The sequence below is a fragment of the Tripterygium wilfordii genome, chromosome 2 (genome assembly GCF_013401445.1).
Source record: "Tripterygium wilfordii isolate XIE 37 chromosome 2, ASM1340144v1, whole genome shotgun sequence".
Taxonomy (NCBI): Eukaryota; Viridiplantae; Streptophyta; class Magnoliopsida; order Celastrales; family Celastraceae; genus Tripterygium; species Tripterygium wilfordii.
Genome location: NC_052233.1, coordinates 4087623 through 4115329, shown reverse-complemented (window position 1 = coordinate 4115329; position 27707 = coordinate 4087623).

The following is a 27707-nucleotide window of genomic DNA, read 5'->3' as shown; positions in this document are numbered from 1 at the left end:
AACGGTCCACTTCTATGCTTTGGAATTGCTCAACTATCTCTATAGACGCGCTTTTCACATTTTTTGTGTAACTTCAAACATAACTTGGTCTATTGCCATCTTTACCTTACGAAATGTTGAACTCAAGCTAAAGTAGCAAATTATAGTTGTATGAACACTAAATAGAGGACAACGGTCCAGTTTTAGTCGTTGAAATTGCTCAAGTCTCTCCATACATGAGCTTTTCACGTTTTTGTGCAATTTCAATCATAACTTGGTCAATTGGGATTTTTACCGAACGAAATGTTGTACGAAAGCTAGAATAGCAAGTTAGACTTCTAAGAACACTAAATAGAGTACAACGGTCAAGTTTTAGTCGTTGAAATTGCCCAACTCTCTCCATAGACGAGCTTTTCACGTTTTTGTGTAATTTCAGCCATAACTTGGTCAATTGGGATCTTTACCTAACGAAATGTTGTACGAAAGCTAGACTTGCAAGTTAGACTTCTAAGAACACTAAATAGAGTGCAACGGTCCACTTTTAGTCATTGCAATTGCTCAACTCTCCCGATAGATGAGTTTTTCGCGTTTTTGTGCAATTTCAAGCATAACTTGGTCTATTTGCATCTTTACCTTATTAAACGTTGTAAGAAAGCTAAAATAGCAACCAATACTCCTTATAACACAAAATAAAGTACAATGGTCCAGTTTTAGTCGTTGGAATTGCTCAACTCTCTCCATGGACGAGCTTTTAACGTTTTTGTGTAATTTCAACCCTAACTTGGTCTATATGGATCTTTACCTTACGAAATGTTGTACGAAAGGTAGAATAGAAAGTTAGACTTCTAAGAACACTAAATAAGATACAATGGTCCACTTTTAGTCTTTGGAATTGCTATGAGTTTTTCGTGTTTTTGTGCAATTTCAAGCATAACTAGGTCTATTGACATCTTTACCTTACGAAATGTTGTAGGAAATCTAAATTAGCTACTTGAGACTTCTAAGAACACTAAACAGAGTACAACGGTCCACTTTAATGCTTTGCAATTGCTCAAGTCTCTCCATAGACTAGCTTTTCACGTTTTTTGTGTAACTTCAAACATAACTTGGTCTATACGGATCTTTACCTTACGAAATATTGTACGAAAGATTAAATAGCATGTTAGACTTCTAAGGACACTAAATAAGGTACAATGGTCCACTTTTAGTCTTTGGAGTTGCTCAACTCTCCCCATAGATGAGCTTTTCGTGTTTTTGTGCAATTTCAAGCATTAGTTGGTCTATTGGCATCTTCAGCTTACGAAACGTTGTATGAAAGCCAAACTAGCATGTTAGACTTCTAAGAACACTCAATAGAGTACAACGGTCCACTTTTATGCTTTGGAATTGCTCAACGCTCTCCATAGACGAGTTTTTCGCATTTTTTGTGTAACTTCAAACATAACTTGGTCTATTGCCATCTTTACCTTACGAAATGTTGAACTAAAGCTAAAGTAGCAAATTATACTTGTATGAACACTAAATAGATACATTGGTCCAGTTTTAGTCTTTGGAATTGCTCAAGTCTCTCCATAGACGAGCTTTTTACGTTTTTGTGCAATTTCAGTCATAAATTGGTCAATTGGGACCTTTACCTTACGAAATGTTGTACGAAAGCTAAACTAGCAAGATAGACTTCTAAGAACACTAAATAGAGTGCAATGGTCCACTTGTAGTCTTTGGAATTTCTCAACTCTCCCCATAGATGAGCTTACCGTGTTTTTGTGCAATTTCATGCATAACTTGCTCTATTTGTATCTTTACCATTGCACGAAAGCTCAAGTTGCAAGTTATAATTCTAAAACACTACATAGAGTACAACAGTAGACTTTGATGCTTTGGAACTGCTCAACTATTTCCATAGACGAGCTTTTCACGTTTTTTGTGTAACTTTAAACATAACTTGGTCTATTGACATATTTACCATACGAAACGTTGTACAAAAGCTAGACTCGCAAGTTATACTTCTAAGAACACTAAATAGAGTATAATGGTGCACTTTTGGCCTTTGAAATTGCTCAACTCTCCCCATAGACGAGCTTTTCGTGTTTTTGTGCAATTTCAAGCATAACTTGGTCTATTGGCATCTTTACGTTACGAAATGTTGTACGAAAGCTAAACTAGCGACTTGGACTTCTTGGAACACTAAACAGAGTAAAACGGTTCACTTTTATGCTTTGGAATTGCTCAACTCTCTCCATAAACGAGTTTTCCACATTTTTTGTGTAACTTCAAACATAACTTGGTCCATTGCCATCTGTACCTTACGAAATGTTGAACTAAAGCTAAAGTAGCAAACTATAGTTGTATGAACACTAAATAAAGGAAACTCTTAGGATAGACCAACCAAGACTCCATTGATGAGAAAAGATCTTGCAACTGGACCAAAGTCAGGATCGTTGTTTAGGGAAATCTAATTGACTGCAGCTGAACCAAAGCCTTTCAATTGACATTGTTAAACTTTTAAATTGTGTGATTGCGTATTAATCTGTGTGCACAGGTGGAGGTAGTTGACACGCCAAATCCAAGCTCGTTTGTAATTAATACAATCTTATTTTAGTTCAATTTTATTGTTAGTTGATATTTGAAGTATTTGAGATTTATTTTACATTATTGTTAGTAGTTCTAGTTTGTAATTAATACAATCTTTGTGGATTCGACCCCATTCACCATTTACTGTCTTTCGGCACGTACACTTACGAGTGGGTTAAACCCGTCGGTATTGAATCGCTAGTATTTCTTGTGATAAAAAGTATAAATCAAGTTTTTTTGGCGTCGTTGCCAAGGATTGTTAAGTTCATTACCGGTTGTTCTTACGGCAGTAGTGTATATTTATTTAATTAGTCTATTTTTATTACTTAAACTTACCTCAATCAATTTCTTTTGTAGGTACAAGATTGTCTCTTAAATTGCATGGTCAATACTCATTCTCAATATAAGCCATTAGAAGATTTTGATCCAGAAATTGAAAGAACAGTTAGAGCATTGAGACAAAGAAACATGGCTAAAGATCCACTCAATCGTGCAATTCAAGCTGTTGGAGGCAATGGCAATGTAGAGGGTAATGCACGGATACCCATGATGACCAGATATATCCCATAAAATATTGCCTAGCCATCATGTATCACATACGAACCTACGGAAGCAGCTAATGTCAGTCTATCACCCCAATTGTTGAATTCTGTGCCACATTATGAGGGGCGGTTTGATGAAGATCAACATCAACATCTAAAGTATTTTACTGATCTTTGTCGCACCCAGCATATGACATGGATAATTGCTGACAATCCGAAACTGGTACTCTTTCCATTCACTCTTAGAGGAGAAGCCAAGATGTGGTATAATTCTATTGAAGTAGGTACCATTGGCACATGGGAGCAGATGACAACTAAATTTTTGAGAGAATCTTTTCCAGCTCATAGGACTAGACAACTTGTGCGAGAAATTCAAAATTTTCAGCAAAAAAAGGGAGATTTATTTTATGAGGCTGGGAAAGATTTCAAAAGTCGTTTGACTTGTTACCCAACTCATAATTTACATAAGGATGATGTTGTACTTCACTTCTACGAAGGGTTGAATGAGATTAATAGGACAAAGGATGATTCAGCTTGTAATGGAGTGTTGATGTGAAAAAGTAGTGAGGAAGCGATGGAGCTATTCGAAGACTTGAGCGAAGACTCCCAACAATTTTCTACAAGGGGTAGAAGTTCAACAAGGAAGCAAGGCATATACGAAGTAAGTGTTGACACTATGGTCCGAGCTGAGATGGAAAATATCAATCGAAAAATTGATATGATTCTAGAAGTCATGAAGGGAATGAATTGAAGGGAATGAATGTGAAAGCTCCTTCATCAACAAAGCCATTCACTATTTGTGCTATTTGTTCGAATAATGATCATGTTACTGAAGCTTGTCCGTTGACATCTATGTCGGATCAAAAGCAATCCAATTACTTGGGACAAGGAAATTTCATGAGAAATCAAACTTACCCTTGGCGTAATAATCCAAATTTCTCATGGAGGAGTGAACAAAATACGGCTGAAACAGTAGCTCCTGCACAATAACCAACAAAGAGGATTGACCTAGAGATCACAATGATGCAATTCATGCAACAAACAACTCAAGCCATTCAAAAATTAGAGACTCAAGTAGGACAAATTGATAAGGAGATGAGTGAAAAAAAGAAGGGAGAGTTACCTTCACAGCCCGCAGTCAAGCTACAGACAGGGTACAAACAGGCAGCAAAACTGCACCAGTGGGGACACAGGAATGGGAAAGAGATCCTCCACCTTTTCAACAAAGGTTTGCCGAAAAGAAAACTGATTCTAAGGCACTTGATATTTTTTGAGAATTTGAGTAAGGTTGAAATTAATATTCCGTTGCGTAAGGTTGAAATTAATATTACATGGAGGATAGCCCTAGATCCTCATCTTTACCTATTATTTTTGGACGACCTTTTATGGTTACTGCTGACATGAATATTGATGTGAAAAAGGGGACTATAACTATGTAGGTGAATGACCAGGAATTAGAATTTCGTGTGTTTGATGCTCTCAAATCTCATGATGATTATAGTGATTGTTTTAATGTTGATACTACACATGATCTTGTGAGTGGGGTGTTTCAGGTTACCAGTGTTGATCCAGTTGAAGCAGTGGTGGCGCATAGTTTGACTGACAAGCTAATGTCCAAAGGAGATTTAGAGGATGACCGAATAAAGGAGGCTATCCAAGCATTCCAGTTGGACCGGCCCTATGGTGGTAAGAATACTCCTCCTTTTGAACAACTGACGTCTACTAATGCATCTCTTGTTCCCTCAACTATTAAAGCACCTAATTTGGAGCTGAAGCAGTTGCCTAGTCACTTGAAATATATCTATTTGGGTGAGTTTGGGGAACAAAGAAAAGTTGATTCAGATTTTGAGGAAGCATAAAACAGCTCTGGGTTGTACCATTACTAACATAAAGGAAATCAGCCTAGCAAGATGTATGCATCAGATTTTTTTGAAAATGTTTGTGCAAGTTATGAACTTGCAAAGGAAATTGAAAAAAGCAGATGACCAGCTAGTGCACTCAACTGAAATGTTGAGTGCTCTGGAAAAAAAAAAAAAACAATGATGCGTATAAGGCCAACCAATTTGAATCAAGAATTACGCAGGTGACTAGAGAGGCGCAGTACCTCAGGGAATGCTGGGAAGGGGTTACCAAGCAACTTGAGGGGGTTGAAAGCAAAATGAAAGTGATGGAATCCCACATGCACAAACAGTCTTCCAAACTTGGTAATGTCACTAAGGAAAGGGACCTCCTTAAAGACTCTTTGGCTGCACAGGCTCTGAAAACGACCCAGAAGGTTGAAATGACCATAAAGATGGAAGAAAATTACATCATCAAAATAGTGGTCATGGGAGGTGTTGGACAGGCTATGGAAAGGTTCAAACTGTTGACCCAGTACAAAAATAATGAGCACCATAACTGGGATGTGGATTTGCTACTCAAGAAGGTTGCACAAGTTTTAGAAAACTATCAGCCTAACCAGAAATGGGTTATTGATGATGAAGAGCCTGAAGAGCATGATGCTAGAGAAGAATTGGCACCTCCAGAGAGTGTGCCTCCAGAGAGCAATGTAACTCCTTCTGTCAAGCAACTGCCTGTAGATGTCGTTGAGTCGCCACTACTAGGAAGCACTAATGCTCCAACTGCCTCTGACGTCATAAGAGGGGAATCTCCAATTGGACCCTTGGTCCTCGGGATTGAAGCTCCAACTCTTTAGTAAGAAACCGTGGATCCAAACCTCTCAAATGTTGACCCTGATGCAGTTATTGAGGCAATAGTAATGGAGACTATGGGAAAGACTGTCGAACCTCAACTTAATTTTCATTTTGGACCAACAATCTCAATTTTTTAGTACGAACCAGTTGTTTGTATGTATTTTTATTTTTTATGTAATTTAAAACTGTTCGCAACTATAATTTAGATGTCTGCACATAGTTCGTTAGAACATCCTATTCTTGTCCCCCAGTTTTAGTTGGGTTTTTAGGACACGATTCTAAAAGTCCAACTTAAACTTTGAATAGTTTACTCTTTAGGTACATAGGCTCTGCCAGGATGGGCTATTTACCTCACACTTTAGATAAAATTTAATGCGTGTGGTAGGTTGAATCTTGTAAAACAGTATCAAATCTTGACTGCTTGTACTTTAAGAGTTGAATTACAGTGCCTGGTGGCACCGTTAAACCTGGTAATTACGCCAAGTGGCTCCTAAGACTATGGGACGGACTTAAAAGGTTGATAAATCTGTTGGACCAAAGGTCCTACATTTTTTGTTTTGATGATTGTATCATGCTATGCTATTTGATTACATGATCTTTGTGATGAATTTGATGGTAAATTGATTGAATTTGAGATTTCTCTTAATTGGTTTTTCATTCAAGTGTTTTAAAATTAGTTGTGAACTCAATGATCGTTTTTATATCAAATGACATCTAAATGCGCTGAATTTTTACAGAGACATTAATCACATCATAAGAAACATTTTTGATGAAGGAATGAATAACAAATTCTGCCGTTTACTAGCTGAAAAGCTGTGCCCTAGTTCATATCCGAAAATTGTGTTTATTTGTCTTAATTGAGTGCTTATGCGACTAAATTATATTTGTTTGAGCTGGAAACTTGTATGTACATAAGTCCATATATATTATGATGTTATATACTCAAATTTAGATTATTTGAACTCAACTAACCTATGGTTCGAGCATGAAGCTCAAATGAGCTTACAAGCATATCTTAAGGTTTTTCAAGTTAGGACAAGAGTTGTAGTAATCCGGCTGTCCAAGAATAGTCTTGTAGGACTTAGGACAAGCTATGAAAATCTTGAGCACTCTTGCAAATCCACTAGAAGGTGAATGTTGAAAATGTCCAATTCGGATAAGAAGTGTTCATTTCAGACAAGGTGTGTCCAATTAGGACAGGCTGTGTCAATTTCAGACAAGCACTTTATGGAGAGTATTTGGTGGAGATTTCAACAAACTACATTCAAAATTTAAAGAGAGGATTCGAAATTCAAAGATGGAGATTCGAACTTCAAAATTCAAACTCAAGTCAAGGTTGTTGCATGATTTTCGAAATTCAGTGTACAAGGACAAGAATGTGGCAAGGTTCAAGATGTGTTGCTGTATTTTTGAAGAGCAAAATCAAAGTTTGTTGCAACTTATGAGGAGATAACCAAGAGAGAGAGATTCAAGCCCTTGAAATCAAATTTTCAAGGTTGAAGCTGAGGAGATATCTTCAAAAGAGCTTTGATTGGCTGAAATTTGAAAAAAGATGAAGCCAATTTCAAAAGTCAAGTTGGTAAAGATCTCATTCAAGTCAAAATGGAGATATTATGATCAAGTGGTTGCATTTCTTCAACAAGAGACTTACACGGACAAAAATCTTGGGTGAACAAGGCCAAGTATGTTGTCTACATTCAAAGATAAGAGATTGATGCAGTTGAAAGGAGGAAATCAAGTTTGTTGGCAGAATTGTTCAAAATGAGGCTATTGCATTTAAAAGGAGAAAATCAAGTTTGTTTTCAAAAACTACATTCAAATTTAAAGTTCAAGTGAAGATGAGAATGTCAAGGGATGCTTTCAACTATCTCTACTTGGCTTTCCTATAAATAGCCATCCATACAAGAGGAGAAGACACAAGACTTGCTACAAGCTACATATTCTATTCACTCAAGTTCTCTTTCTCTCCAGCAAAAAGCCAAGTCTTCCAAGTCTAGTTTTACAAGCATATATTGTTGTTACTAAAAAGCTCTCCTACACTTTATATTTCAATCCTACCCGTGAGCCTTTGTCAAATTTGTGAGAGTTCCCTCAAACCTTGTTGGTTAAACACTAGAGTGGAACCTAAAGCCTAACATTGTATCCCTTACCTTGTGAGGTTGTGAAAAGTTTAAGGGTGACTTGTAAAAACCCTCTCTGAGTTGTTGGTTTCTTGAGGAAACTATTTATCCTAGTGGATTTGAAAATCCTAAGCAAGGGTGCTTAGGTAGTAGACGTAGGAGGGTGCTCCGAACTACTATAAATCATCGTGTGCTTTATTTTTTGCTTATTTATTGTTTTGCATGCTTTGATTATTTACTTGTTCAATCCTACCATTCATAATTCTTGATCATTCAATTATCTTGTGATAATTTCGGGTGACTTGGATTCAGAAGTTCAATTCTCAAGTCATTTGACTCAAATTTGCTTCTCACTATACAAACTGAATTCTGTGTTGGACTTTACATGTTGTGTGATATCTAAGTGATTATCTTGCTAGGTTTTTATTTTATATCATTGGTTATCATTACTTTGCTTAAATCGGCTCATACTTGTAAAATTTGTTCTATTATTTCAATTAGATTGTTTTGTGCTTTCTAAGTGTTAATTATATTAGTGTTTTCAAGTTATACATATTATACACTTGATTCCTATTTGAAATTGACTTAGGAAGTGCCAGGATAACTTACACAAATCAGATTCTTGCTTGTAATTAGTTAGGATTATATTAGTAAAGACCAACTTGTGTGCTTTGTGTCTTAATTCTTGTGATCTATTTAGTATTTAAAGAAAAGGGATTCTTATTTGGAATTTCGGGACACAATTCAACCCCCTTCTTGTGTCACCTAGGTCCTACAATTGGTATCGAAGCAAGGACTAGCTAGAAATTAGAATTAACACTCTATTACCGTAAATGGCATTCACAACATGTCATGGTGAGGCTGAAGGTCTCTCTATGAATAGACCTCCATTTTTCAACGGAAAAGACTATGGTTTTTGGAAAACTAGGATGAGAATTTTTATAAGATCAATTGACTTAGATTTATGGGCTGTAATAGAGTATGGTCCACATAGGCCTAAGAAGAAATCAAGAGACATGCTTGTAGATAAAGAAAGAAGTGAATGGACAACAAAAGATAAGAAATTGGTTAGTCTAAATGATAGAGTTGTAAACATCTTACATTGTGCATTAATTAGAGCTGAATTTGATCATATTTCAACTTGTAAAAGTGCTAGAGAGATTTGATGCATGCTAGAGCTTAAACATGAAGGAACTAGTCAAGTAAAAGATACTAAGATAAATGTGCTTGTACATAACTATGAATTGTTTAAGATGAAACCAAATGAATGCATTTCTGATATGTTTGCTCGTCTAACCACCATTTGCAATGAATTGCAAAGTCTTGGTAAAGTGTACTCAAATGCAGATAAAGTTCAAAAGGTACTAAGGAGCTTACCAAAGACATGGAAAGATAAAGTCACCGCAATCCAAGAGGCAAAGGACTTGCGGACCTTGAAGTTGGAGGAACTCATTGGGAGCTTAATGACACATGAGATTGAGCTAAAGAAGTATGAAGAAGAGGATGAGTCACCTAGAAGAAAAGGAATAGCACTTGCTGCTAATTCGGATCGCTCAAGTGATGAAGATGAGGAGGCACTAATTGTAAGAAATTTCAGAAAGTTTATGAAATTTCAGAAAGTTTATGAAATTTCAGAATCAAGGAGGCTTCAAGAGTAAGGGTAATTCCAAGGGTAAGAAAAATGAACTAACATATTTTAGATGTGGTAAAACATGTCACTTGATTGCTGAATGCCCAAAACCTTCAAAGAAGAAGTTTAAAGGAAAAGGAAAGAAGGAAAAGAAGGCACTTAAAGTTACATGGGATAACACTAGCTCAGATGGCTCATCAAGTGAAGAAGAGGAAGATCACACAGCCAAATTGTGTTTAATGGCAAAAACGATTGAAGTCTCATCTAGTCAAGATGAGGTAGTAAGTGTTTCTGAATCTCAATGTTTTGATTCATTATCTGATGCATATGCTCAATTATGTGAATTTCATGAATCTCTAATGCTTAAATACAAGCTACCTAAAAAGGAAATTTCTAGACTAAAGAAAATTGAAAAGGTGCATCTACATGATTGTGTAGAATTGAAGACTAAGCATGATGATTTAGATATTACATGTAATGATCTTGCTGGTAATATTGATGATCTTGTGATGGAAATTGAAGCACTTAAAGAACACACATGTCAAGGCATAACTGATTTACAATTACAGAAGTTGCGTGAATTTGATGAAATGCAAGAATGAGTAAAAGAGTTAGATAGTGAAATATTGTCTTGTGAAGAGTTTGAATCCAAAATGCTTGATAAACTCACAAATTTGAAATCTGAAGTAGAAAACCTAAATGAAAAGAACCAATTGCTTGAAATGAAATTCTCACAATTTTGTACAAGTTCTGAAAAATTGGATTTGCTATTTTCTTCTCAAAGGCATTATTTGGATAAGAGTGTAATTGCATATGATCCAATGAAGCTAAATGAGAGTCTAAGTGGCACAAGTGCCATGGGTAGAACCTCTATTGTGGCTGCCCGAAGGGCCAAGCTCCAAAGAGCTAGGGTTTCACACCCAAGGCCATGTGTATTTAAATTGAAAAGGTATTGGGTACCTAAAGGCATGAGAAATGATGATATAAATGCTTATGTTGAATCTGTGTATGGTGTGCATATTATTGCTAATGTGACTAACCCTAAAGGATCCAAGGTTTGGATACCTAAGCTTCATTGATTTTATTTTCTAGGTATGCTTAAAAACAAAATTCAAGAGTGGAGAATGGTATCTTGATAGTGGATGTTCTAGGCATATGATTGGAAATCCAACCATGCTCACTACCTTCACTAAAAAGAAACATGGTGGAAATGTCACATTTGGAGATAACTCCAAAGGTAGAATTCTTGGAATTGGTTCCGTAGGTAATTCTTCCTTTGCCATAGATGATGTGCTGTATGTGAGTGGTTTATCATTTAATCTCATTAGCATTAGTCAACTAGCTGATAAGGGATTTGTGGTAAAGTTCAAAAAGGACAAATGCTTGATTAAAAATGAGTTAAAATAATTGGTAGTTGCTGGTTCTAGAAGTGGCAATGTGTATGTTATTGATTTTGAATCTTTAAGTAGTAGTTTAACTTGTTTGATTGCTTCTAGTGATTGTGCATTACATTGGCATAGAAGATTAGGTCATATTGGCATGTCAACTTTGAGAAAATTGCATGATAAGAATCTGGTTAGAGGATTACCTAAATTAAAATTTGATGAAAATCATACTTGTGATGCTTGCATTAGAGGTAAACAAGTTAGGGAGTCATTCAAGCCAAAACAAGAAGTAAGTACTAATAGACCTCTTCAATTATTACATATAGACTTATTTGGATCAAGTATGATAAAAAGTTTTGGAGGTAAATACTATGTGCTGGTTGTGGTAGATGATTACTCTAGGTTCACTTGGTGTTTGTTTTTGACACATAAAAATGAGGCCTTGCATGAATTTGAAATTCTTGTAAAAAGTTTGCAAAATGAATTTGAGTTGCATGTGCTAAAATTAAGAAGTGATCATGGTAGGGAGTTTGAGAACTATGGTTTTGACATGTTTTGCAACTCACTAGGTATCACACATAATTTTAGTGCACCTAGAACACCACAACAAAATGGAGTGGTAGAAAGAAAGAATAGAACATTGCAAGAACTAGGAAGAACTATGATTGAATATGATGTGCCAAAAACATTTTGGGCTGAAGCCATAAACAATGCTTGTTATGTTTCAAATAGATTGACTATTAGGAGAATGCTAGAAAAGACACCTTATGAACTTTTGCATGGTAAAAAGCCTAAGGTAGATTACTTTAGAGTTTTTGGATCAAAATGCTATATTTTAAACATTAAAGATAATCTAGATAAATTTGATGCTAAAAGTGATGTAGGATTTTTTCTTGGTTATTCTATGCATTCCAGAGCATATAGATTTTTTAATTCTACATCTAAACGTGTAGAAGAAAGCATTCATGTGAAATTTGATGATAAAATGTCACTTGATTCAAATGTGCATGAGAAAGTTAGGGAAACAGGTTTCGAAGGACTTGAATTCCATCAATCAAGCTTGGAAGAGGATATTCGTGTGGTACCTCAGGTGGAGCAGGCCACGGGCTTGAAAGGAAATGAGATTGTCCTAACTCCTCCAAATGTACAAGAAGCTCAAAATGAAGACAATACAAGCCAAGTGGAAGATGAACAACCAGGTCACCAAGAGGAAATTGAACAATCGGGTCTTACATCTAGACCATCCAGTTGGTATTGTTGGATCGGATGGCACCACAAGAGGGGGGTGAATTGTGGACTTAATCAAATTTAGACTAAGTTACCTCTTTTTATGTTTCAATTGAGTTTCACCCTAAGCGGAAGCAAGTTAAATAAGTTGAATATAAATGTAGACAAAGATAATCACATCAACCAATCTTAATAACAAGAATCAAGTCAAATGATCAAATATGAATATCACACACCAAAACAGGTTGTAATAAAACACAAAAACAGATTCAACAAATGTATGCACAAGCTTGATTCTAGCACCCTAGATTTCAATTTCAAGTATGCAATGCAAGTATGATATGCTAAAATGAAATTGCTGTAAAGTAAAGAGGGCAAAGAGATTTATAGTGGTTCGGCTTAACCCAAGCCTACTCCACTCCCCAAGTCACCCTTGGAAATTTGAAACACTCCACTATGGCTTGTTCAACCGAGTCAAGCGGAACTCATACAACCAGTGTTTTGAAGCCAAACACCAAAACTTTACAATCAGTGTGGTTGCTAGCTGTCCACACAAACTCTTATCAACAATACACCTCGGTCTCACCTAGAATACAAATTAACAAGTTGAACTCTCAAATAGGCTCTTTATGGCAGCCGGGTAGAGAAGTAGTTTAAGCTCAAGGTATGGCTCTTTGAGTTGCTATATATGGAAGTGTTTAGGCTCAAATGAGGCTCTTAGGTAGCTGGATATGGTATGGTGAAAATCTGGACAGCTTTGTAGTATTTTAGTTGCTAGGATTTGTGGACCTTAAATATGTAGCAACAAGCTTGAATCAAATGATGAAGGCTCAAATGTATGAAATGAAAGTGTCAGAATGGCCTTCTATGTTCTAGAAATCAGATTGTGCAAGCAAGAAAATGACTCTTGAGGAAATGATAAGAATCAGGTAAGAAAGGCTCAAGAGTAACAATAAAGCTTTGCTTGGCTAGTGTGTATGATCTCTCTTCAAAATCAAGTATGTAATCAAGGAATGAATGAATGAAAGAATGAAAGCTTAGAAGATGAAGAACACCTGAGAGAGAAAGAGTAATTTTCGGCCAAGTCTATGCACCATAGACAAAGAGTTAATTTTTGTAGAAATTGTGGAGTGTAAGCTCGTGAAATGAAGGCCATTGGATTAGATATGAAAAATATGGACCCTAGGATCAATATAGCTGTTAGAAGGCTTAGAGAAGTGTGAAAATGATTACAACAAGTCTCTCTTTGCTAGGAGGAATAATGGCCATTAGATGAGGAAGGTTTAAAGATAGCCATTGGATAAAAAGGTGTAGTGGAAAGGTTTAATCTTGCACCAATGGATCAAAAAGATATTTTGAAGGGAAGGAATGTGGACCATTGGATGAGGAAAACCTTTGAAATAAATCACCTTCCTTTGTCTCTTTCCAAAGTGCTTTTCTAGCAAACTATATCTCTTTTGTAGCAAAAGAGGTCTTTCGCTTTAAATCATTATTGTTGACTTGTAGCACTTTTTGGATCTACTAATCCATTTCATGTATCCACTTCATGTGCCATGTCATCACGTCCATGTCATCTTCCACGTCAGTCCGTTGACTTTGACTCTGACCAGAAAGTCAACTTTTCTTCAATTGGCTCCATTTAAGCTCCAATATATTCTTTACATATTCTGACCATGGTTGACCACGAAAATGACTTTCTTAATCATGTTTGACCATGATTAAATCTTCATTACAGTTCGGTTAAGGTCACCATGTTGATACTTGGTCAACTTGATCATCCTACACACAATTAATCTCAAGACACGCTATGTAAGCCTTGTTAGGGCTTCTTGCAATGTTAGTTCAATAAATCAAATTCCCATGCATTTTGGGTAGGACATATAGGTATAAGATTTCTCATGTACATTATGGATCAAAGTTCAATCAATCATGCTTTTGTAATCACTCAAACATATATATTCAACAGGTATCAAATCAAGGAAAAGCATAAACATCCAAAGGAGCTTATCATAGGAGACCTAAATGAAGGTGTCTCTACAAGAGCAAAGAAAGGGTTACAACGATCTATTTCTAACCCTAATCCTTTTGATTCAGTTTCTATGCTTTCTATTATTGAACCTAAAAATATAAAAGATGCATTGAACGATAATGATTGGGTGCATGCCATGCAGGAGGAATTAAATCAATTTGAAAGAAGTAGGGTTTGGAAACTTGTACCAAAACCCGAAAAATCATTCCATTATAGGCACCAAGTGGGTGTTTAGAAACAAAATGGATGAATATGGAAATGTAACTAGGAATAAGGCTAGGTTAGTAGCCCGAGGGTATAGTCAAGAAGAAGGAATAGACTATGATGAAACTTTGCCCCGGTTGCAAGGTTGGAAGCCATAAGGCTATTACTTGCATTTGCATGTTTTAAAGGATTCAAGTTTTTCCAAATGGATGTTAAAAGTGCATTTTTAAATGGTGTTATAAATGAAGAAGTATATGTTAAGCAACCCCCTGGTTTTGAAAGCAATAAATACCCAAATCATGTTTTTAAGCTAGACAAAGCACTATATGGTTTAAAACAAGCTCCTAGAGCTGGGTATGAACGTTTGTCTAAGTTTTTGCTTGAGAATGGTTTTACAAGTGGTAGTATAGATCATACATTATTTGTGAAGTCAAATGGAAATGATTTATTAGTTGTGCAAATTTATGTCGATGATATCATATTTGGTGCAACTTTGGAATCAATGTGTGATGAATTTGCTAAATGAATGCGTTCTGAATTTGAAATGAGTATGATGGGTGAGTTAAATTACTTTTTAGGTTTACAAATTAAGCAAACATCTCATGGAATACACATTAGTGAAGCTAAGTACACTAGAGACTTACTTAAGAGATTTGGCATGCATGACTGTAAAGATATTTCTACACCTATGGTAGTAGGAGCAAAAATGGAATCAGATTTAGATGGAAATGAAGTAGATCAAAAAGTATATAGGTCAATGATAGGTTCATTGTTATATTTAACTGCATCTAGGCCTGATATAATGTTTAGTGTGTGCATGTGTGCTAGGTCTCAATCAAACCCTAAACAATCTCACTTAGTGGCTGTAAAAAGAATTCTAAGATACTTAAAAAGTACACCTTCTTTAGGCATTTGGTATGATAGAAAGTCTACATTCGACCTACATGCATATAGTGATGCGGATTATGGAGGTTGTAGGATAGATAGGAAAAGTACAACTGGAACTTGTCAATTCCTAGGGAAGATGCTCATTCCATGTTTCTCCAAGAAGCAAACTAGTGTTGCTTTGAGCACTACCGAGGTTGAGTATATGGCCATTGGTAGTTGTACGACCCAACTCTTATGGATTAAGCAACAATTGCTTGATTTCAATTTGGACTTCCACCAAATACCAATACAATGTGATAGTATAAGTGCTATTCATCTAAGTAAAAATCCGGTGTATCATGGTAAGGCCAAACATATAGACATTAGGCATCATTTTATAAGAGATCATTTGCAACAAGGTAACATTGTACTTGAACATGTTGATAGTGAGTTTAATATTGCTGATTTGTTTACTAAACCTTTACCAAGTGACAGATTCAATACTTTTAAAAGTGCTCTAGGTATGATAGATGCTCCATGATTAATTGAAATGTGAACTATAGTTGGTGTCAAATGTTATTGTGCATTCCATTTGATGTGTGAATCATATGCAAGATTTGAGGGGGAGCAATGCATAAGAACCCTTTTGGGGTAAGATAGTGGAGTTTGAAAAATGGGTTTCATCTCACATGCTTACATGACATCATTCTGTGTGAAAATGTGCATTCGTGGGCCTCAATATAATAAACCCCTATTCTACTTCCTTTTTGATTGATAACAACAAGGGGGAGAGAATTGATGATGTAGAAAGTGCATTAGTTGCATTAGTCCATGAGTTAAGGGGGAGAGTGCATAATTTTTTTGAAAAAATATGGGAATGAGTGAAGCATGAAATAAGGGGTGAGCTTAGTGCCCTAAAGGCTTAGTACATTTCATACATTCAAGTTTGGTATCAAATTCAATAGGTATCAAATAGCTTTCTACATACTAGGTTTTGTAATCATCAAAAAGGGGGAGATTGTTGGACCAAAGGTCCTACATTTTTTGTTTTGATGACTGTATCATGCTATGCTATTTGATTACATGATCTTTGTGATGAATTTGATGGTAAATTGATTGAATTTGAGATTTCTCTTAATTGGTTTTTCATTCAAGTGTTTTAAAATTAGTTGTGAACTCAACGATCGTTTTTACATCAAATGACATTTAAATGCGCTAAATTTTTTCAGAGACATTAATCACATCATAAGGAACATTTTTGATGAAGTTATGAATAACAAATTCTGCCGTTTAGTAGCTGAAAAGCTGTGCCCTAGTTCATATCCGAAAATTGTGTTTATTTGTCTAAATTGAGTGCTTATGTGACTAAATGATATTTGTTTGAGGTGGAAACTTAAATGTACATAAGTCCATATGTATTATGATGTTATATGCTCAAATTTTGATTATTTAAACTCAACTAACCTATGGTTCGAGCATGAAGCTCAAATGAGCTTACAAGCATATCTTAAGGTTTTTCAGGTTAGGACAAGAGTTGTAGTAATCTGGCTGTCCAAGAATAGTCTTGTAGGACTTAGGAAAAGCTATGAAAATCCTGAGCACTCTTGCAAATCCACTAGAAGGTGAATGTTGAAAATGTCCAATTCGGATAAGAAGTGTTCATTTCAGACAAGGTGTGTCCAATTAGGACAAGCTGTGTCAATTTCAGACAAGCACTTTATGGAGAGTATTTGGTGGAGATTTCAACAAACTACATTCAAAATTTAAAGAGAGGATTCGAAATTCAAAGATGGAGATTCGAACTTCAAAATTCAAACTCAAGTCAAGGTTGTTGCATGATTTTCGAAATTCAGTGTACAAGGACAAGAATGTGGCAAGGTTCAAGATGTGTTGCTGTATTTTTGAAGAACAAAATCAAAGTTTGTTGCAACTTATGAGGAGATAACCAAGAGAGAGAGATTCAAGCCCTTGAAATCAAATTTTCAAGGTTGAAGCTGAGGAGATATCTTCAAAAGAGCTTTGATTGGCTGAAATTTGAAAGAAGATGAAGCCAATTTCAAAAGTCAAGTTGGTAAAGATCTCATTCAAGTCAAAAGGGAGATATTATGATCAAGTGGTTGCATTTCTTCAACAAGAAACTTACATGGACGAAAATCTTGGGTGAACAAGGCCAAGTATGTTGTCTACATTCAAAGATAAGAGATTGATGCAGTTGAAAGGAGGAAATCAAGTTTGTTGGCAGAATTGTTCAAAATGAGGCTATTGCATTTAAAAGGAGAAAATCAAGTTTGTTTTCAAAAACTACATTCAAATTTAAAGTTCAAGTGAAGATGAGAATGTCAAGGGATGCTTTCACTATCTCTACTTGACTTTCCTATAAATAGCCATCCATACAAGAGGAGAAGACACAAGACTTGCTACAAGCTACATATCCTATTATATCAAGCTCTCTTTCTCTCCAACAAAAAGCCAAGTCTTCCAAGTCTAGTTTTACAAGCATATATTGTTGTTACTAAAAAGCTCTCCTACACTTTATATTTCAATCCTACCCATGAGCCTTTGTCAAATTTGTGAGAGTTCCCTCAAACCTTGTTGGTTAAACACTAGAGTGGAACCTAAAGCCTAAAATTGTATCCCTTACCTTGTGAGGTTGTGAAAAGTTTAAGGGTGACTTGTAAAAACCCTCTGTGAGCTGTTGGTTTCTTGAGGAAACTATTTATCCTAGTGGATTTGAAAATCCTAAGCAAGGGTGCTTAGGTAGTAGACGTAGGAGGGTGCTCCGAACTACTATAAATCATCGTGTGCTTTACTTTTTGCTTATTTATTGTTTTGCATGCTTTGATTATTTACTTGTTCAATCCTGCCATTCATAATTCTTGATCATTCGATTATCTTGTGATAATTTTGGGTGACTTGGATTCAGAAGTTCAATTCTCTACTCATTTGACTCAAATTTGCTTCTCACTCTACAAACTGAATTATGTGTTGGACTTTACATGTTGTGTGATATCTAAGTGATTATCTTGCTAGGTTTTTATTCTATATCATTGGTTATCATTACTTTGCTTAAATCGGCTCATACTTGCAAAATTTGTTCTATTATTTCAATCAGATTGTTTTGTGCTTTCTAAGTGTTAATTAGATTAGTGCTTTCAAGTTATACATATTATACACTTGATTCCTATTTGAAATTGACTTAGGAAGTGCCAGGATAACTTACACAAATCAGATTCTTGCTTGTAATTAGTTAGGATTATATTAGTAAAGACCAACTTGTGTGCTTTGTGTCTTAATTCTTGTGATCTATTTAGTATTTAAAGAAAAGGGATTCCTATTTGGAATTTGGGGACACAATTCAACCCCCCTTCTTGTGTCACCTAGGTCCTACAAAATCCGTAAGATTTTTATAACTATAGTAACACAAGATTGCTCTATATAAGAGAAGTAATTCTTGCTTGAACCACAAGGATTTCTAGAAGATCGAAAGAAGAAAACTCGTAATATCGATAACGATGGTCAAGCTGCATTGTCAGTCCTAGCATACCCCACGTCGATTGCCTATTACTGACAATGGCCTTAACCATCGATGTCCGTATAACGATACGAAAGAAACCTGAGTTTACAACTGAAATATATGGAAGGATCATCGTATTAGCTTGTTGGCCTGGCTTTATTACCAGTCCTGACACACCTCATGTTGGTGGCCTACTATTGGGAATGAAGTAGTCCAACTATGCTTCTATGATGCACGAGTAAACATCGAGGAGTATTGTATTGGTTCTGTTGGTTTCGCTTCATTTCCTGTCCTGGCTTTCCTTATAGGGGTTGCCTACTACTGGAGATGAGCTTAACCAACTGTGCCCATATAATGGCAGAAGGAAGATTGCAGCGATGAAGAACAATTGTGGCTGCATGTTCTAGCGGCTCCACGTTTGGGCGGTTGTACATTTAACCGTTTATGTATCGTAGATATTCATTAATTTATTTTAATCATACTCTAAGCATTTAATACTGGATGAAACTTTGTCCCCCAGTTTTAAATATGTTCATTGCATGCTTCTAGTGTTTTAACCCTATCTTTATTACAAGTGAATTAAATATTTATCTCTATTTTCAAAAGACTTTTACGATTCTCCAGATTAATTGAATTAGTTATTTATGTTTTCAACACATATTAGAATTCTCTATCTGCATTAATTGTTCTGTAGAGATTTTATCAATTTGGGCTTAATTTAGCTTTTTGATAACTGTGGAGAATTAAATTCAACAGAATTAATAATTTATATTTTCGAGAAGATAAGAAGGTGAGATTTTTCCTATATAAAGCCTAAACTAGAATTACAAATAGATCAATCCTCCCAAAACTTGTTTCTGTTCTTGCAGCATGGCGACCGTCAAAGCTCTGTCAACTCCCCATTGGAATCTGATGACAACAAAGGGGGGACCTCATATCTTCCCCCAGACTATCGGAATCCTCATCAGTACATCACTGATTTGAAGGGAGAGCTGAATGAAGTTTATAAAGACCTGGAAGACCATGAAGATAAGGTGACAGAGCTTACTAAAGCTTTGCAATCTACAGGGAGTTCATTGTCACAACTCCATGAACTTGCTGAAGCGCGAGTCATGGAGCAAGATACTCAGAAACTCCAAGATTCTCACCTTAATCTCTTTGTTTTCATCAAGGAGACTTCAGAAAAAGTAAACGAAAGTTTAGATATATGGTCTTGAGAGTTCCTATGTAATAAGTTCTTACTATCATTAAAATTGAAATTTTTATTAATATTGTTCTTGTATTTTCTTCTACTTTTTATATATTACTTTATTATTATTATTTTTTACTTAATTTCTACACACCAGTGGAAATTTAACGAAATTACAGAGAGCGAAAAATAAATAATCTAACAAACAACGATAAAACTTCATAAATAATAATACAAATTATTAATTTAGAAAAACTTATCTAGAATAGTGGCGCTCCGAAAGTCTGGCGCACGTATGCTTTGTCGATTTGTGGCATTAAAACTGTTCAAGTCTTGCACTCAAAACAACAATCAGAGGTAGTCGATGGGACTCCCATCAACACTCTGATGCTTAAATTAGTTCATAAATCACCGGAACATATATTTACCATAGACTTTACGCTTGGAATATAAAAGACATTTAACTTAAAGCATACAAAAGTTATAATAACGTAAAGACAAAGAGTTTTAGGAATGGTACAACTTTAAATGAATGGCGTTCCAAGGATGAAAGATGACTTCACCACTTTCCCTGCGTAACTTATAGGCGCCATTACCTAACACTCTGTCAATCAAGTATGGTCCTTCCCAATTTGGACCTAGCTTCCCAACATTCAGCTCTTTAGTATTCTCAAAGACCTTTTGGAGCACTCTATCTCCTTCTTCAAATGTCCTAGTTCGAACATTTTTGTTGAAGTATCTAGCTACTTTGTCGTGGTAAGCTGCTGTTCTTGTAAGCGCCTAATCTCTAAGTTCATCAATGGCATCCAGCTGATCATTCAACTCTTGCCAATTTTGTTGTTCATTTGTCCATTGAAACCTCATAGAGGGAAGTCCAGCTTCAACTGGTATAACTGCCTCTGATCCATAAGCAAGAGAAAAAGGTGTTTCCCTAGTAAGAGTCCGTGAAGTAGTTCTGTAAGACTATAATACCCCAGGTAACTCATCAGCCCAAGCTCCTTTAGCCTTCTCCAGACGCTTCTCCAGGGTTTTGATCAAGGTTTTGTTGGATACTTCCGCTTGACCATTGCACTATGAATGCCTTGGCATTGCGAAATCCACTCTTATTCCCCAATTGACACAAAACTCCTGAAATTCATGACTTGTAAATTGTGGCCCATTGTCTTTCATAATCTCCTTGGGCACCCCAAATCTGCATATGATATTTTTCAGACAAACTACTTCACATCAACATCTTTAATGAACGAATAAGCTTAAGGTTTTATCCATTTGGTGAAGTAGTCTATCATAGCCAAAAAGTACTGTCGCTGCCATAATGCCTTAGGTAAGGGGCCAACTATATCCATCCCCCACTTCATGAAAGGCCAAGGTGCAACAATTGGAGTGAGTCTCTCAGGGGGCAGATAAGGAATTTGAGCAAATCTCCGACATTTATCACATCGCTTCACATAATCGATCGCATTTGATCTCATCGTAGGCCAATAGTATCCGGTTGTCAATGCGCGATGAGTCAAACTTCTACCTCCAAAATGATTGCCGCATTCTCCTTCATGCAACCTTGCAAGTACATACTAAGCCTGCACTAGGTCTACATATCGTAATGGAGGGCCTGAATAAGATCTTCTGTATAGCTGCCCGTCATACACTGTATATCGTGCTGCTTAGGCTACTAGGCATTTCGACTCATTCTTTTCTACTGGTAGAATACCATCAATAAGATACTGGATGAATGGAGTCATCCACGTCTGGTGTGAATTAACCGGGAGGACTTCACTGTTGTTCTGCTCCTCTGAACCTTCCTGGACTTTGATTGAAGGCCATTTCAAATGTACCAAAGGAATTGTTTGCCCCTGGGTAGTTTGGATTGACGACCCAAGGTTAGCTAGTGAGTCTGCGTATGAATTCTCCGCACGTGGAATCTGAGTTATAGAAAACTCCATGAACGCCAATTGCAACTCCTTTACTAACTCCAAGTAACAAGTCATCATAGGATCTTTGGCTTGGTAAGAACCGAGAGATTGATTCACTATCAACTGTGAATCCGAGTGAACTTTTAAATTCATCACTCCGATCTCCTTAGCGAGCATCATGTCGATAATCAAAGCTTCATACTCCGCTTCATTGTTGGTTGCATGGAAGCCACATTGGGTTGCTCTCTGAATCACACTTCCTTCTGGGGAAATCAACACGATTCCCATACCACTACCTCTTACGTTGCTAGAACCATCAACATACAGATTCCAAGCTTTTGGTGCTTGTTATGTCATGTAGAGTAGCTCTTTGTCTGCGTCTGGTTGCACCGATGGAAAGAAATCAACTACGAAATATGCCAAGACCTATGATTTTATCGATGTTCTAGGCTGATATGAAATGTCATATTCACTCAGCTCTACTACCCACTTGATTATCCTTCTAGAAAGCTCAGGCGTATGAAGAATTCTTCTTAGAGGGAAATTGGTCACCACGGCAATTGAGTGACACTGAAAATAAAGCCTCAATTTCAGAAAAAGATTGGCTGGAATTATTCCACCAAATTTACCAAATCTGCACCATTGAATGGTGAGGTTTGGTGTTGTCAAATCCAATGCAATCATGCATTGAATGGTGGAGCTTTGGTGGAATTGGCTAGACTAATTCCAGCCCCCTATCCCCTCAATTTCTTGGCTGTAATTACCAATGCTAAAGCCAACTTCTCCAGTAAGTTGTACCGGGTCTGTACATCCAATAAGCTTTTACTAACGTAATACACCGGTGGTTGCTTCTTTTCTTCTTCCCTGACCAAGACCGCACTGACTGCCACTTCTGAAACAGCCAAGTAAACGTATAACTACTCCTCAGTCTTTGGTTTAGACAATAAAGGATGGGAGGTAAGGTAAGCCTTCAACTGGTTCAAAGCATCTTCACACTCGGGCATCCACTCGTAATTAACAGACTTCTTCAAAGTGGAGAAAAAGTGACAACATTTATCTGATGATCTGGAGATAAAATGACTGAGTGCTGCTACCCTCTCGTTAAGCCTCTGAATATCCTTGATGCAGGTTGGAGAAGGAATATTGAGAATGGACCGGATCTAATCTGGATTGGCCTCAATGTCTCGCTGTGTAACCATATAATGTAGGAACTTCCTAGACGCCACCCGAAGGAACACTTGGTGGGGTTCAGCTTTATATTGTATTTAATCAGGAGATCGAATGCCTGTTGGAGATGCTCGAGATGTTGCTCTTCAACCAAAGATTTCACCAACATGTCGTCGATGTACACCTCCATAGTGTCTCCCAGATACCTTGAGAACATTTTGTTCACCAACCGCTGGTATGTGGCTCTGGAATTTTTCAACCCGAATGGTATCACTTTGTAGCAATAGATTCCTCTCTCCATTATGAATGTCGTCTTCTCTTGATCCTCCGGATGCATCAAAATTTGGTTGTATCCTGAGAAGGCGTCCATGAAACTCAATAATTCATGCCCAGCTATCGCATCCACCATCATGTCCATGCGTGGCAGCGGAAATGGATCTTTTGGGCAGACTTTGTTTAATTCTGTGAAGTCGATGCAAACTCTCCACTTGTAGTTCTTCTTCCTTACAATGAAGACATTAGCCAGCCAATCAGGGTACTGCACTTCCTTCATGGATCCATTGTCTAACAGCTTCTGAACTTCCTCGTTAATCACTGCATTTCGCTCGGGAGTGAATTTCCGTCTTTTCTGCTTGACAAGAGGATATTCAGGATTAACTTTGAGCTGATACATCACAACCTCAGGGTCTATCCCGGTCATATTTGCATGGCTCTATGCAAAACAATTGTAATGTCGAGATAAGAACTGGATCATTCTTTCTCGCATATGAGTAGGCAGTTGTACTCCAATAAGGACTTTGTGGTCTAGGAAGTCAGGGTGGATCTGTATCTCATCAAGCTTCTCCATCCCTGACTCATCTGGCTCCAAATCGGGTACCTAGTTCTATAGCTGCTACGAGGATTCATTCCTGCTCCTCATGGTGGTTTTATAGAAACTCCTAGAAGAGTGTTGATCTCCCATGATTTCCCTAATGCCACCATTGGTAGGGTACCTCAGGACCTGATGATAAGTGGAGGGCACGAACCTTATGGATTGCAACCAAGGATGTCCCAAAATAGCATGTAAGCAGATGGCGAATCCACAATTGAAAACATGGTCTGCTTATTCAATCCTAGGGCATAGATGGGCAAGATAACTTCACCTAATGAGTGGTTCACCTCGCCATTGAAACCAATAAGTACTGTTGACTTCCGCAAGATGAAAGTCTCGTCTAGACCCATCTCTTTGTATGCAGCCAGAAATAATACATTGGATGAACTCCTATTATCAATCAAGATTCGCTTCAAATTAATATTGGCAACCTAAAGCATGAGTACCAAAGCGTCATGGTGCGGATGTAGAAGCTGGGTAGCCTCATCGTCAGCAAAGACCATCACTTGGTTAGTAAAGGTTCATATGGTTAGCACCATTTTAGCAGCAGGGTTCGTAGCTTCTTTCTCGTGCTTCTTAGAAGAAGTGTGAGAAAGTCCATCAATCTCTGACCCTCCAAAAATTACGTAGTAAGTTTGTGTGGCCAATGGTGGTGGTGGTGGTAACGCATTTGGGTCATCAATTTTTCACTTCTCCCATATGGCCCTACCACGTTCAGAGAGTAAATCCCTCAAATGACCTTTCTTCAACAGGTAATCTACCTCATACCTAAGGCCTCTGCAATCGAGAGTGGTGTGCCCGATATCTTGGTGGAAATCACATCACTTCTTAGGGTCTTTCCATCCTTCAGTTTCCTTCTTAGACAACCACTTCACCTCACTTCCCATTTTCTTGAAAGCCTGCACAACCTCTACTTGGTGTATCTGAAGGGGATACTCCGGGCAATTCTTCTCATAATCTGACGATCCAAACTTACGGGGGCGTCAACTGTCGCTTGGCTCGTCGACAACAGATTGCTCATTCTTAATGCGCTTATCTTCACGCTTTTCTTCTCTAGGGGGATTGGATGGTTTTCTCCTCGCGTCCTCTTCCCATCGAAAAACATGGGAGCTTTAATAAGAGCTTCATCATAGCTCTTTATATCACACTTCGTGAGTTCCTCGTAAAATTCCCCATCCGGAAGCAGGCAACTCCTGAGTGCTTGAATAGTAGTTCTTGGATCGCAATGAGGTATGGATACCTTCTCCATATTAAATCTAGCTATGAAATCCTGGAGAGATTCTCCCACTCTCTGCGGAAGTCGGTATATGTCGTCTGAACACTTATGGATCTTCCGATTGCTCGAGAACTGTATCATGAATGTCTCGATTAGCTTCTCGAAAGAAGCGATGCTGCCATTGGACAAGTTGATGTACCAACGCAAAGCAGGACCACTGAGAGTTGATCCGAAGCCCTTACATATGCATGTCTCATGCATCCCATATAGTATGGCTATTGCACCCATCTTCAGTTTGTAATGGGCCACATGGTCTTCGGGGTCATCAGTGCCATTATACAACTTTATACTTGGGACACTGAACCTATGTGGCAAATCCGTCTAGTATATACTATTAACGAATGACGACCCTATGTAATAGTTAGTGTTGATCTTGGCCAAAGCGGGAGGTGCGTTAGTCAACTTGTCCAGATCTCCCCTTAACTCAACAATCTGCTTCGCCATGGTTGCTTGGGCGACGGAAGCTATAGTGGGTCCCGCAAAAGGTGCGGCGGGAAAGTGTGGTGGCTATAAAGCTATAGCGGGCCCCTTACCTCTTGAGGTAGAAGCGTCATATCCTCCAGGAGTAGTCCCAGGAACTAATTGGGTATTTAATGGGTAGTTCAGGGGGTTCCTGGGTAGTGTTTGTTCAAGGTGGGGAAAGACGGAATATAGACTGAGGTCGTGTCCTGAACTTGAGAGGTGTTTTGGGTTTTTAACTGCAACATCTCTTCGCGTAGAGCTACGTTATCATTGGCCATCAACTCTAAACACGTATCCTTCTGTTCTTTGTTCTTTGAGATGTCTTCCCTCATTGCTTGCATGAGGTCTAGCAGCTATTTATTGGTGGCTTCGTTGGTATCGGCCATAACTGTAACTTGTCATGAAGTTTTCTCGACTAAATGATTGCAAAAGTTCTCCTATCTGGTGTGCCAAATTGTAGGAACAAATTACTACAATCATTGAAAGATCAACTTTTATCTTTGTGGGGTCCGTCTACACCTTTAGATCCTGCAAACGTCACAACAAGTGCAACCGTGAGAGCTCCTTGACCGGTTTGGGGGTGTCGATCGTGGAGGCTCCGACGATCAAGTCAGTATTTATCGAAGGTGGAAGATCGACGATGGTTTGAGTGTTTTGTCTGAGTATATTTTGTGAGGGTTTGTAGAATTTCGGTTTCTAGGAATCGATCCCCTTCTCCTAGGTCGGAGAAGGGTATTTATATGAGAGTCATGATTGGCCTCGGGAATTGTGTTTCCCACTTGGGCCCTATTGGATAGGATGATATCGTGTAAGAGTATGAAAGTCAATTATCTCGTTTGTGTAAGGACTGACAAACAAAAAGTAGGATAAGGATATAGAAATATATGAAGTGATTGTGACAGGTGTCGATTGGAGTATGGGCAGTATTGCGGGCGACAATTAATGAAGGGATATTCACATGGCAAAATGTCATACCTAGGGATATGTGCCCGTCACATCCACGAATGTCGGTTGTAAACTGAATTGGTTGAAACTCCTTAAAAGATGAATCACTTGATGAGTTGGCGCTCGGACGTGCCAGCGCCCTTACTATGGTGGCGCCATTACAGTAAAGGCACTCCGAAACATAGTTCTTGCTCAAAGAGGAGTTACTGCGAGCATAATAAAGTAAATAACTAAAGAGATATTAGCTGTCAGTATCATAAACGGTGTCAGACATGGTGTCAGATATGGTGTCAGATATGCTTCGTACGACTGTTACATTACTTAACGATGATGAAAAGGTAACATGTGGGCCTCAAAATGGGCCTCAGAGTCAGGGGCGGAGCTACAGAGGGACCAGGGGGGCCCAGGCCCCCCTGAATTTTGACAAACAAATTAGTACATATACCTATTAGTTGATATGTATTACATACACGGCTTGCTAGCTTGATGGTGTGCATTTTGGCAGGGCTTTTCCTTGTCCCCAGTTCGAACTAGCGTGCTACAATCATTAATTTTTTATTTTTTTTTTCTTAGTATTATTCTGCATATTTCTCTGATTTAATATTGGTTTTAAGGGTGGTAAAAAAAATTGATAAAGGAAGCATAATTGGTATTGTTCCTTATTCAATAATTAACAAATATTATTTCTTATTCAATTTATTCATCTAAAAATTAAATCGAATCATCTTTATTTACTTTATTTAATTTCAACTCTTTGTAATATTTCATCTATTATGCATAATGAAACAAACCTTATTGATCATATATTCAATTAAAATGATTATAATCTAACAAAGTTATATTTATTGTACTAAATTCTAACAATAAAAATAAATAGCTCAAAAAAAAATTTCGGGAGCGTTGCCCCCGAACCCCCACAAACCTTCAGGCCCCCCCTCACGTGAAATCCTGGCTCCGCCCCTACTCAAAGTGGCCTAAGTACACAGGTTAGGCCCGTGAGCTTAGGTAATCCAGCTTGGTTTTTGTCGTTACATGACCCAGTGGAGCCACACGATTTTTGGTAACTACACTACCTCAGGATACAACCTTGCACATAAACCTGCAACAACATAGAGAATCCAACCAA